Source organism: Pinus tabuliformis, chromosome 4_2 (genome assembly GCF_031772625.1).
Source record: "Pinus tabuliformis cultivar Carrire ecotype Pingquan chromosome 4_2, CPIR1, whole genome shotgun sequence".
In the NCBI taxonomy this organism is placed as follows: Eukaryota; Viridiplantae; Streptophyta; class Pinopsida; order Pinales; family Pinaceae; genus Pinus; species Pinus tabuliformis.
Window position 1 is genome coordinate 183380933 of NC_142304.1, and position 10924 is coordinate 183391856.

At 34.8% G+C, this 10924-nt stretch overlaps 1 pseudogene; it reads right to left on the reverse strand.

The window, feature by feature from the left end:
• Positions 1-9837: 9837 nt before the first annotated feature.
• LOC149168767 (endoglucanase 1 pseudogene) lies at positions 9838-10613 on the reverse strand (annotated as a pseudogene).
• Between the last annotated feature and the right edge of the window lie 311 nt (positions 10614-10924).

Consider the following 10924-nt stretch of genomic DNA (forward strand, 5'->3'; position numbering starts at 1 on the left):
TGACCGAGAGAGGGACAAGGCACTGAGACTGTGGGAGCACACATAGGCCGAGATGTGGGGCTCCAGAGCACTATCAGGAGAAACTACGCAGATGTCACTGGGAGATAGATTTTCACAATCTGAGACAACAGTGACAGCTACGGGGCAAAAATAGATGGGAGACAAAACTGCGTAGTTTCTGAGAGGAAAGCCAGGTGGGGTGTCGGGGAGCTGTTGGACCAATCTGCACAATTTTTCATGGGAGCACTAGGAAGGTCATCCATATGGGATCTGCGCAAATTCTTCGAGGAGGATAGTGTGGACAGTAAGAGGCACTGGTAGAAAAATTTGCGTAGTTTTTCATAGGAGAACAAAGTCGGGTTGCAGGAGCTGTTGGTCAAAATTGCGCAATCCTGAGACATAGTTCGGGCCCAAACAATTCTGTGCAGTTTTTGAGCTAGTTGCAAGGTGGGGAAGAAGGGTTGGACATGATAGCTCTGTGCAATTCCTGACTTGTTTGCAAAGTGGACAAGAAGGGCTGGCAGGTCAAGAAAACTCTACGCAATTTCTGGGTTGTTTGTAGAGTGGGAAGGAAGGGTAGGATAGGACAAATCTGTGCAGTTTTTGAGCTGGTTGTAGAGTAGGTAGGATAGGCAGGACATGACAACTCTGTGCAATTATTGAGCTATTTTCAGAGTGGGGAAGAAGGGTTGGAAGGTCAAGACAACTCTGCGTAATTCTAGGGCTTAGTACAACCTGGAATCACAACTCAAGTTCTTTCTTTGGTTGACCAGTGGGGGGCTTGATGGGAGATCTTGCAAGAAGCGCAAAGTGGATTGGCTTCTAGGACAACTTCTGCGCAGTTCTAGGAGTGATTCAGTTGGCTCATTTAAAGAATTGCATAGAGAAGGCTGCCCGGAGGACAACCTTAAGCTCTCACAGTTCTGGGCAGTAGTGCAAGGTCACTAAGATCGGGTCTAGTTGAAGGAGGGTTGTTTGGTCGACAGATTTTCAGGAAAATTGGTGAAGTGTGAAAGCAAGTGTACTCGTGTAGACACGACAATTTGACCACACACTCAGCGTGACTCGACGAAAAGACACCTCAAACCAACAAGTCAACATATGCTCAGTGAGACTGACTTGAAGGTTGAGAGTGATAAGTGCGACAGTTGAAATATGTCTTCGAATGACCATGACGACACTTGTGCGATAGTGTTTACAACTTAGAGTGTGAGTGTGACTGATGTCAACAGAGCAAAAAAAAATCATACACATAGAGCCAAATGATTTCTTTTGTAGCTTGAGCTGCTGCAACATATTAAACTTCAATGGTAGAGTCAACAGGGATAGATTTCTTTTGTGATCTCCAAGTGATAGTTGTTGATCCAAGTGTCATAAAATAGCCAGAAGTTGACACCCCATTCTCTTTATCACCATCAAAATCAACATCTGAATAGTCGGTGAGATGGAAGTCTGAAACTTTAGAATATTTGATGTCATATTTTTTAGTCCCTTTTAGATATTTGAGCACTCTTTTTGCTGCTACCCAATGACCTTCACAAGGTTGATGCATAAATCTGGAAAGTATCCCTACAACAAAAGTTATGTCAGGACGAGTAATAGAGAGATAAATCAAATTTCCAACAAGTTTCCTATACTTTGTTGGATCTTTGAATGGATTGCCTTCATTTGAAGTAAGTTTCAGATTTTGTTCCATTGGAGTAGCAACATGATTACAATATTGCATTCCATATCTATTCAATAAATTTCCAACATATTTCCTTTGAGAGATAAAAATATGCTGAGGTTTTTGATCAACTTCAATTCCTAGATAATAATGAAGTAAACCTAAATATGTCATATCAAAAACCTTTTGCAATTCCTTCTTAACAGATGATATATAGTTATCATTATTTCCTATAATCATCAAATCATAAATGTAGACAACTAGATATACAAATGATATTCCAACCTTCTTAACAAAAAGAGTTGTGTCATCTAGGTCAAAATGCTTATAATTTAACTTAAGAATATGCTCAGTTAGTTTTTCATACCATGCACGTGGTGCTTGTTTCAAACCATACAAGGAGTTCATCAATTTGCATACCTTTTTTTCTTTACCTTTGACAAAAAAAACCCTTTGGTTGAAACATGTAAACATTTTCCTTCAAATCTCCATTTAGGAATGTAATTTTTACATCCATATGATGAATTTTCCATCCTTTTTGTGTTGCAATAGCAAACAAGGTTATAATAGTGCCCCATTTAACTGTAGGAGAAAATGTCTCTATATAATCAAAACCCTCTTTGTGTGCATACCCCTTTGCTACAAGTCTTGCCTTATGCTTATCAAGTGAATCATCAACTTTATATTTAATTTTATAAACCCACTTGCAACCAATGGGTTTGATTCTATCAAGAGGATCCACAAACCTCCAAGTACCATTTTTAATGAGTGCATCATATTTCCTTTGCATTACATTTTTCCATTCATTACAACTAACAACTTCTTCAAAACAAGTAGGCTCACTATCAACAAAGAAATTGCATTTAGAATCATGAGAATAGTTACCTAAAGAAATTTGTGTTTCAAAGTCATCATATTTAGTTGGAAATGTTATGATACGAGTTGATCTTCGTAGTGGTTGTTCAATTTATGGAGGTGGTTTCTCATCTTGTGGAGCATATTCTCCTGGAACACAAGATCTTTTTGACCCGGCAGAAACAATTCTATCATCCAAATTCTTTTCAACGGAATCATTATCATCATTGAGAGAAAATTTATTGAAGGAAAATCGACAGACTCATCTAGAATGGGAATCCCCACTTTAGGATGTGGAAGATTGTTATTAGAATCATAATAAAATTTCTTGGATATAAACTTATCTAAATGATTCAGTTGTCTATCAGCAATAGATGTATCTTTATCCAATTCAAGGAAAATTACATCTCTTGATAAAATAAACTTCTTATTTCCTTCATCAGATAACTTGTATGCTTTAGAAGTATTGGAATATCCCCAAAATATACATTTTTTGCTTCTTGCACTCAACTTGTTTATCTGCTTCTTAGGAATCAAAGCACAACATTGAGAACCAAAAAAATTGAAATGTTGAACAACAGGAAGATGATTATACCACATTTCATATGGAGTTTTATTATTGATGATAGAAGAAGGACAATGATTTTTGATATATGTTGCGCAAAGCATTGTTTATCCCCAAAACATCAACTTTACATTCTTAAAGAATACCATTTATCTAACCATATTAATTATTATTCTATTCAATCATTCTGCAACACCATTTTATTGTGGATTATAAGGAATTGGTGTTTAGTGTTTGATGTCATTCTCTTAAAAATAATTTTCAAAAGCATGTGAAGTATACTCACCACCATTACTAGTTATTATAGTGCCTATATTAAGTTGAGTTCCATTTGTAGTCAAGAGATGAAATGTTTTAAACACATCAAAAACTTTTGATTTTTCTTTCAAGAGATAAACCCAACACATCCTCAAATAATAATCAATAAATGTCAACATATATTTATTACCATTAGTAGTTGCAACAGGCATAGGTCCACATAAATATGAATGCATGAGACATAATTTTCTTGAATCTCTAGAAGTAGAACTTTGAAAATACTGTTTATTGTGCTACCCCAAAATACATGGAGTAAGTTTTCTTGGAATTATTGGAAGCTCTTTAATTCCCTATTGTCTCATAATTCTTATAATGTCATAATTGATATGACCAAAATGAGCATGCCATAATAAACTAGAAGACAAATCATCATTTTGTTGAATCAAATGAGTAGTATTCAATGCAATGGATGATGTACATTTCAATTTTAAGAGTTCATCTTCTTCCACACTAGTCATAACCGTTTCATTATCAGATGCCCTTGGAATCTCTATTATACCATAAAATATGTATCTAATCCCCCTGTTGTCTGATCTATATAAGAGACATTAAATTCCTTTGAAATTGTGGAATAAAAACAACATCATGTAGAATATAATCTGCAAATATTGACAACTTTAATCGAATAGATCCGACCCTTGAAGGTTTAATTTGATATCTATCATCAAAATAAACTACTCCATCAATGATCGCTGAATTTTGCAAACAAATCTCTCCTAAAGGTCGTATGACAAGTGGCACTTGTGTGTAAGGTACAACTTTGATGCCATGAAGAAAATGAAGTACTAAAGACATCAACCATATTGAAATTACAATGTGCAACAACATAATGTGCATTCTCAGATGATTTTCCTTTATCTGGAGGTGGTTGGCCTTTCTTTTCATTCACTTGTTCTCTCCTTTCATTGACTTTCTCCCAAGGAATTCGACAATTAGCAAGTTAGTACGACCAATTTTATCACATATAAAACATGTGATAGTTGGTTTATCATTAAAATTCCTTTGTTGTCTGTTTCCTTGATTATTTCCCCCTCACCTCTATAATTTCTCCTCCCATGATCTCTGCCACTCTTATTATTTTTGGCAGACTCTTCTTGAGACTTTTGTTCTTTTTGTGCTAGACACAAAGTCTCAACATTGGGATTGGGAAGAGATTCTCTCTTTCCAAATGCCTTTTCTCTTTCAACAATTTCACCTACTAATTTATCAAAGTCTAACTCTTTTAATTGTCCACCAACTTGGAGAGATTCCAAGTAGTGTGAATAACTAAGGTAGAGAGATTTTATAAAGGAAATAAGCTATAAATCAACCTTAACATGAGTAGATTCAATTTCATGATTGATAGCTTTAATTTCAAAAGCCAGTTTCAAAGGATCTTTATCTTTTATCTCCAAATTAACAACTTCAATGATAATTGAATTATCTCCAATTTTGAATGTGAAACATAAGGTTCTTTTAATTTTGTTATTACTTCATATGTTATTTTACTTTGAATAATATAGATTCTTACCTCTTCTATCACTAAAGTACAGATTAAAGCATATGACTTTTTATCCTTACTCTGCTAAATTGTTAGTTGTTTTTCCTCTTTAGGATGCTCTGGTTCATTACCTCCTTTTCCTTCACAAATTCCTTCCCATAGGTCATTAAAAATAAGTGTATTTTTAACTTTCCTGAAACATTCTTGATAGTTTTCATTTCCACTAAGGACAACACCAACTAACGATACCATTGAATTCATGTTTGCAAATAAAACTGACAGTCCATAATCTAGTTTTCTCTAGACATAATTAAATAAAATTTCAAGTTCTTCGTTTACTGTGTTCACAACAAACAAAAAAAAACTTTCAGTGTCTTTGAACTCCATATCCTATCAGTGAAAATGTCTTATTCCTTGTATAGGGATACTTCTCACGGTCGCTTCCCCTGCACACAGTTTCCTTCTGTGCACATTCTAACACCACACACAAACTTTTCAACTCATGGCAATAAATTTACAACGTGATTTTTACTCACCACACTCGTTGAACAGATGGGCCCGCAGGCATTGTCGTTGCAGACACTTGGACTAGAGAAAATTCTAGAGACAATTTACCATCGACTGGAATTGGAGAGAATTGTTGTATAGATTATTTCCCCTCGTCTTAATACCGCGCAATGTAAGCAATAATAGTAAACTGAATGTTGGATTCTATTGTTTTACTCCAACACAAAAAATTTGATCCTTTCCTAACTAGGATCAATCGACAAAACATAATCAACAAATTATGGATAGGCCCACAATCTTTCATTGTCACAGGGCCTCGTCCAAACTTCCACTAACATTATGCTTCACTTTTTGGGAAATGTTATAATCCCATCGATTTTTCGTTCTCAATGCTTATAGTGCAAATTTGTCTTGTGCTTGTCATCACCAGAACACTAGATTTTGTGTTGAAGCCGTTGAGGCAACCTCACATCATAGCATAAATTATTGGTGGGATTCTTCTTGGACCATCGACTCTAGGGTGCATTAAATCTTACTTGAATAAAATGTTCCCCAAAAGCAGCATTCTTTTCCACCAATGATGGAATTGCACCTCAACTGAAACAAGAGATTAGTGCCATCAATAAGGATCCTTTGTTGTGTCAATGCATGAAGAACTTGGAGTTCAAACAAGGCATCTTTCAACCCTTCAAAACAAAGGATCACTACTCTGGCGCACTAACCACTGTTGGATAGACCTAGAAAAACTTCATGAATAAACTCACAAATTTTGCACAATATTATTGATAAAAAATGAAGTATTTTTACAATGAGGAAACAGAGAGAAACAATTATATATGAATAACTTCTCCATTACTAGAAATATAGGAACAATTGAAAATTACTAACAATATCCCAATAATATCCTAATCTAAATAATGTACACAATCCTAAAAAATTAATTAACATATATTACACTTGTATTTAAAACATTTTAACTCTACCATGTTACTATATAAAAAGGAAATACCTAAAGATCAATAAGCATTTTAGGTCTACCTTATCACTATATAAAAAGGAAATAACTAAGGATCAACAAGGTTATTTATTTATTTCCATACATATATTACTAAACTTTCTTAAATTCCATTTCCAATTGAGATTATAGATTAGGTTCTTTCTTAAATTCCATTTCCAATTGGGATTATATATTATATTACTAAACTTTCTTAAATTCCATTTACAATTGAGATTATAGATTATGTTCTTTCTTAAATTCCATTTCCAATTGGGATTATATATTATGTTCTTTTAGATAATAAAATAAAGCAAGTATTTCTAAGTTCACTTTTTAATTCCAAGGTTTTGGAAAAAAACCAATAAACAAGATTAAATCAATAACATAATTTCTTTTAAGTTTTTAGTGGCTTTCAATAATGGTTTAGTAGATTACACCACAACAATCAATAGTGGTTTTAGCCTCTAGACTATGAGAATACAACCTTCAGATGTTGTACATGTCTACAAACTAGTCATCTTCAAAGTACATGTCTTCAAAATAAAAAAGAAAGAAATAAAAAAACAAACACAAAAATCTAAAGGTTGGCAGTTCTCTACAACAAAGATAATTGCAATAGAAGATGAAGAAACTACAAATCCTACCACAAATAATAATGATCCACATGATACTATGCATCAGGACGAAACAATAACCAACACAACTTTAGTTCCACTATCTTCTACACCGCAACAACATAATGAGATGATTTCCCCTGCCAAAGTAGCAATTAGCACCAAACAAACCCATGTTTCAAGTGGCTCAGATTCTGACAAAGAAATACCACCAAATATAACTGAGTCTCAAAGAGCCATTATATCATCCACTCCCAACTCTAGTGGTTGGCAGAAAATGGAAAAAAAGAAAGGTAGGAAAGAATAGTATAGGGTAACTCTTTCATAAGTCATTATTGATCTTGGTCAAGAGGATCCGCCATTATGCATATGCTTGACAACATCTACAACATGTAATTTTGTTCTATTTTCTCTTAAGAAAATTGTAAAAGGAAAAAGGTCTTTAGTGGCTTTAAATAATTTGAAACACATTTTTTATGTTAATTTTTAATTCTTAGATGTTTCAGAGGGAAACTCAATGGTAGTCAAAGTACTGTGAAATGAAATCTAAGAGATTTAAGATTCAAATCCCCTGGTTGTGACCTAGTTTATAGAGAGGATGACATGTCATAGACCCCAGAAGTTTACTAATAGCTACCTTTAGCTACCTTTCAGAGAAAAAGTTAAAAACAAAAAAGAAAAAGAAAAATTCAAATATTTTAATAACAATTAAGTAAAACCACAAATATATAAATAAAGTTGTATTTTATTTTATTTTATCCATTTCTAATTAAAATTTAAATAATAATAAATAAAAAACACTTTTTAAAATAGAATTTTAACTACAAAGTTTTAACAAATATTAACTAAAAGGATTGCAAAATTATGAATAAGATTATAACTTTTTTTAGTTTTAAAAAGTCTATATTAATTTTATTTAATACAATAAAATTATATTATATTTTTTCAATAGAAAATAATATATTTTTAATTTTTAAAATAAATATTAAAATATTAAAATTAAAATTAAAATTATATATATAGTTTTATATATATAGAAAAAATAATTTTTTTCCATGACAATTATTCTAGTTAATTTTAATCAAAATTTGATGAGATTTTTAAAAATTTGAATTTAAATTATTTAATTCCAGTGCTTTAAAGGTTTTTCAAGTTGTTAGAATCTATTTATCCATTCAAAAATGTATTTTAGATAACAAAAAATTCCTGAAATTATGTTCTGGGATTTTAGTGAATTCAAGTGAAAAAGACTATTTCGTCTATTAATTAGACTAGGCCTATATATAATTATGATAAAAAATAAGAAATAATAATAACATTTTTTTTTTAACTTTTAAATAAATTAATTAATATTTAGGCCGATAGGACTTCCTTTGAAAGGGACTTTTGTCATCCTTTTGCTTCTCACGTTGACACCTGGACTGTCTACACTTTTGATCTCCGTCTGACATTTGTGCACAGTTTTTTAGCGCCACCCGTCTGCTTTCCACTGACATCTGTAACGCATTTTCAGGTTTTTAGCGCCACCCATCTCATCATGGTCTTCATCATCCTTTCAGGTTTTTAGCGCCACCCGTCTCGTCATGGTCTTCATCATCCTTCAGACGAAATGGTAGGAATTTCTGTTACGGTCTTCATCCTTCAGCGGAATGGTAGGTATTTCTATTATGGTCTTCATCCTTCATGCAGAATGGTATCCATTTGTGTTATGGGCACCAAAAACCGATGGATGCCTTCCTCTCAATGCAGAGATGGTAAATTGCCCTTCTCTCTCAAAATCCAGTCACTTCAGCTGCGGAGATCTTGAAACACGCACAACCTTACCCCTAACACAGAAGCCTAATTCGATGCATTCGAGCAGTGGCCAGGAGCCTTATTCTAGCGGGGAAGAGCCGAGCGTATACATACAGTGCACGTAGGCAGTAGGTATAGGTATGGTTTCTTGAAAGATAAGAGAGCAGTTCTTTTATTAGTTTGTCTTTGAGTAGTTTTTCCATTAGAAGAGCCCACTGACAAGGAGACAGTACAGATGGAGTCACGCTCCAACCATGGTAAGCGACAAGTGCTTATGTTCCCATACAGGTAATAGTTCCTATCAGTGTAGTTCCGAGATTTCCTAGTGTTCTCAGATATTGAACCTTCCTCTGCGTTGTTACAGGTAAACTCTATGCTGATCGTCTATGCTGTTACAGGTAAACTCTATGCTGATCGTCTATGCTGTTACAGGTAAACTCTATGCTGATCTAATCAGAAGATATGTTAATTAGACTTGGCCTTACTGTGTGAATATGATTTTTTCGAGAGCTATACGAACAGGCCTTTGAAACATGAGAAATAGTTATTTTGTGTACGCAATATGCCAAAGAAATGAAGGTTTGTTCGGCATGATGCTCCAGGCCATTGAAACATGAGAAATAGTTATTTTGTGTACACAATAGGCCAAAGAAATGAAGGTTTGTTCGGCATGATGCTCTATCTTCTGCGGAAGAGACAAATTCTTTCCCTGCATTCGGGCTGCAATATGCGAAAGGACATGGATGTCGCCGTATTTTTTGGATTATCAGGTATTACGAATCAAACAGAGAGCTGCAAATGTCATGAGATGCACAAAGTGTGTGTGTTTTTTTTTTTCTTCTGCCTCGGGGCAAACATATTCATCCAAATTTCAGGCACTGCTGAGGCTACAACATTTCTATTACAGGTACTGTCAACATATCATAACAGGTTCCTGATCGGAGGTGAATACTCTACGTTAGATGCTTATTAGTCGCCCATATTTTAATTTACCTAAGTTGCAGTTTGAAAAAGACATTGAGAATAAGAGAAGTCGGATGTTCAGAAAACGATGGACGCGACTGCCATTGCTGCTGCAGTTTCTCCAGCGACATCGGAGCCTGGATTTTGGGTGTCGATGCTGTAAACAGTACGAGATGAGTCCATGTCTTCTGGTCGCTCCCAGCAATTGTGATCAGTGTTGGGAACACCCACCTTGGCAATCACAAATCAATAAGCATTTACTCATGCATTTCTTGTCTGTTATATTATTTGGAATGCTTGGATTGAGTGGGGAAGGCTATAGCTTTCATTCGGTCATACCTGCACGAAAATTTTGTTCGGTTGGACGGTAGCTTTGAGGAAATAGTCCGTAGCCCAATGAATCGCAGCTTTGGCATTTTCAATCTTTTGGCCCATTACATTGCCAAACTCCAACACGCTCCAGGCTAACATGGTAGTAGTAGAAGCCTTTGGAAACCCAAATTTTACGTTATCGCTTGCGTCGTAATATCGTCCAACCAAATCAACCTGCATTCATTCGATTTATTTAGTACCCATTGAAGAAAAACTAAAACAGTTGAAGGGTTGAGATGAAAGGCTAAAACAATTATTCGTATGTTTTTAAAAAATATCCATACATTCTGGTTGAATCCGTCTGTGAAGGCTGAATCTTTCCTCCATGTCAATCTCTGATTTGGTGGAAGAACACCCGACCGCTGCCCCTCGAAGAACGTAATGCTCTTTGAGAGTGCATCTTTGTAGTCAAAATTGCCACTGCCAGGGAAAGAAGAGTCTAGCACCTCTCTGAATCTACTCATTGCTTCTATTTCTATCATTTCTATAGATAGAACAAATAATAATATACCGAATTTATTCATCTTTCTTGGCTGGGCAGACACGGTACTGAGCACTAACCTATAATGACTATGAATATGTAGAGTCATTTCAGGAAAGTTCATCCGAGGGAGGGACATGAATTTGAATAGGAATGAGCTATGTGCTAAACTAATGGAAAATTGAGGTTAGTGTAAAATGTGAATCCCTTCACCCCTCTCGTAACAGGTGAGGCGATAAATCGTGACAGGGTGGCTGTGGCCGAAGACATTCCACGTGCATGTAGCATTTTGGTGCCAACAGAAAAAGATTG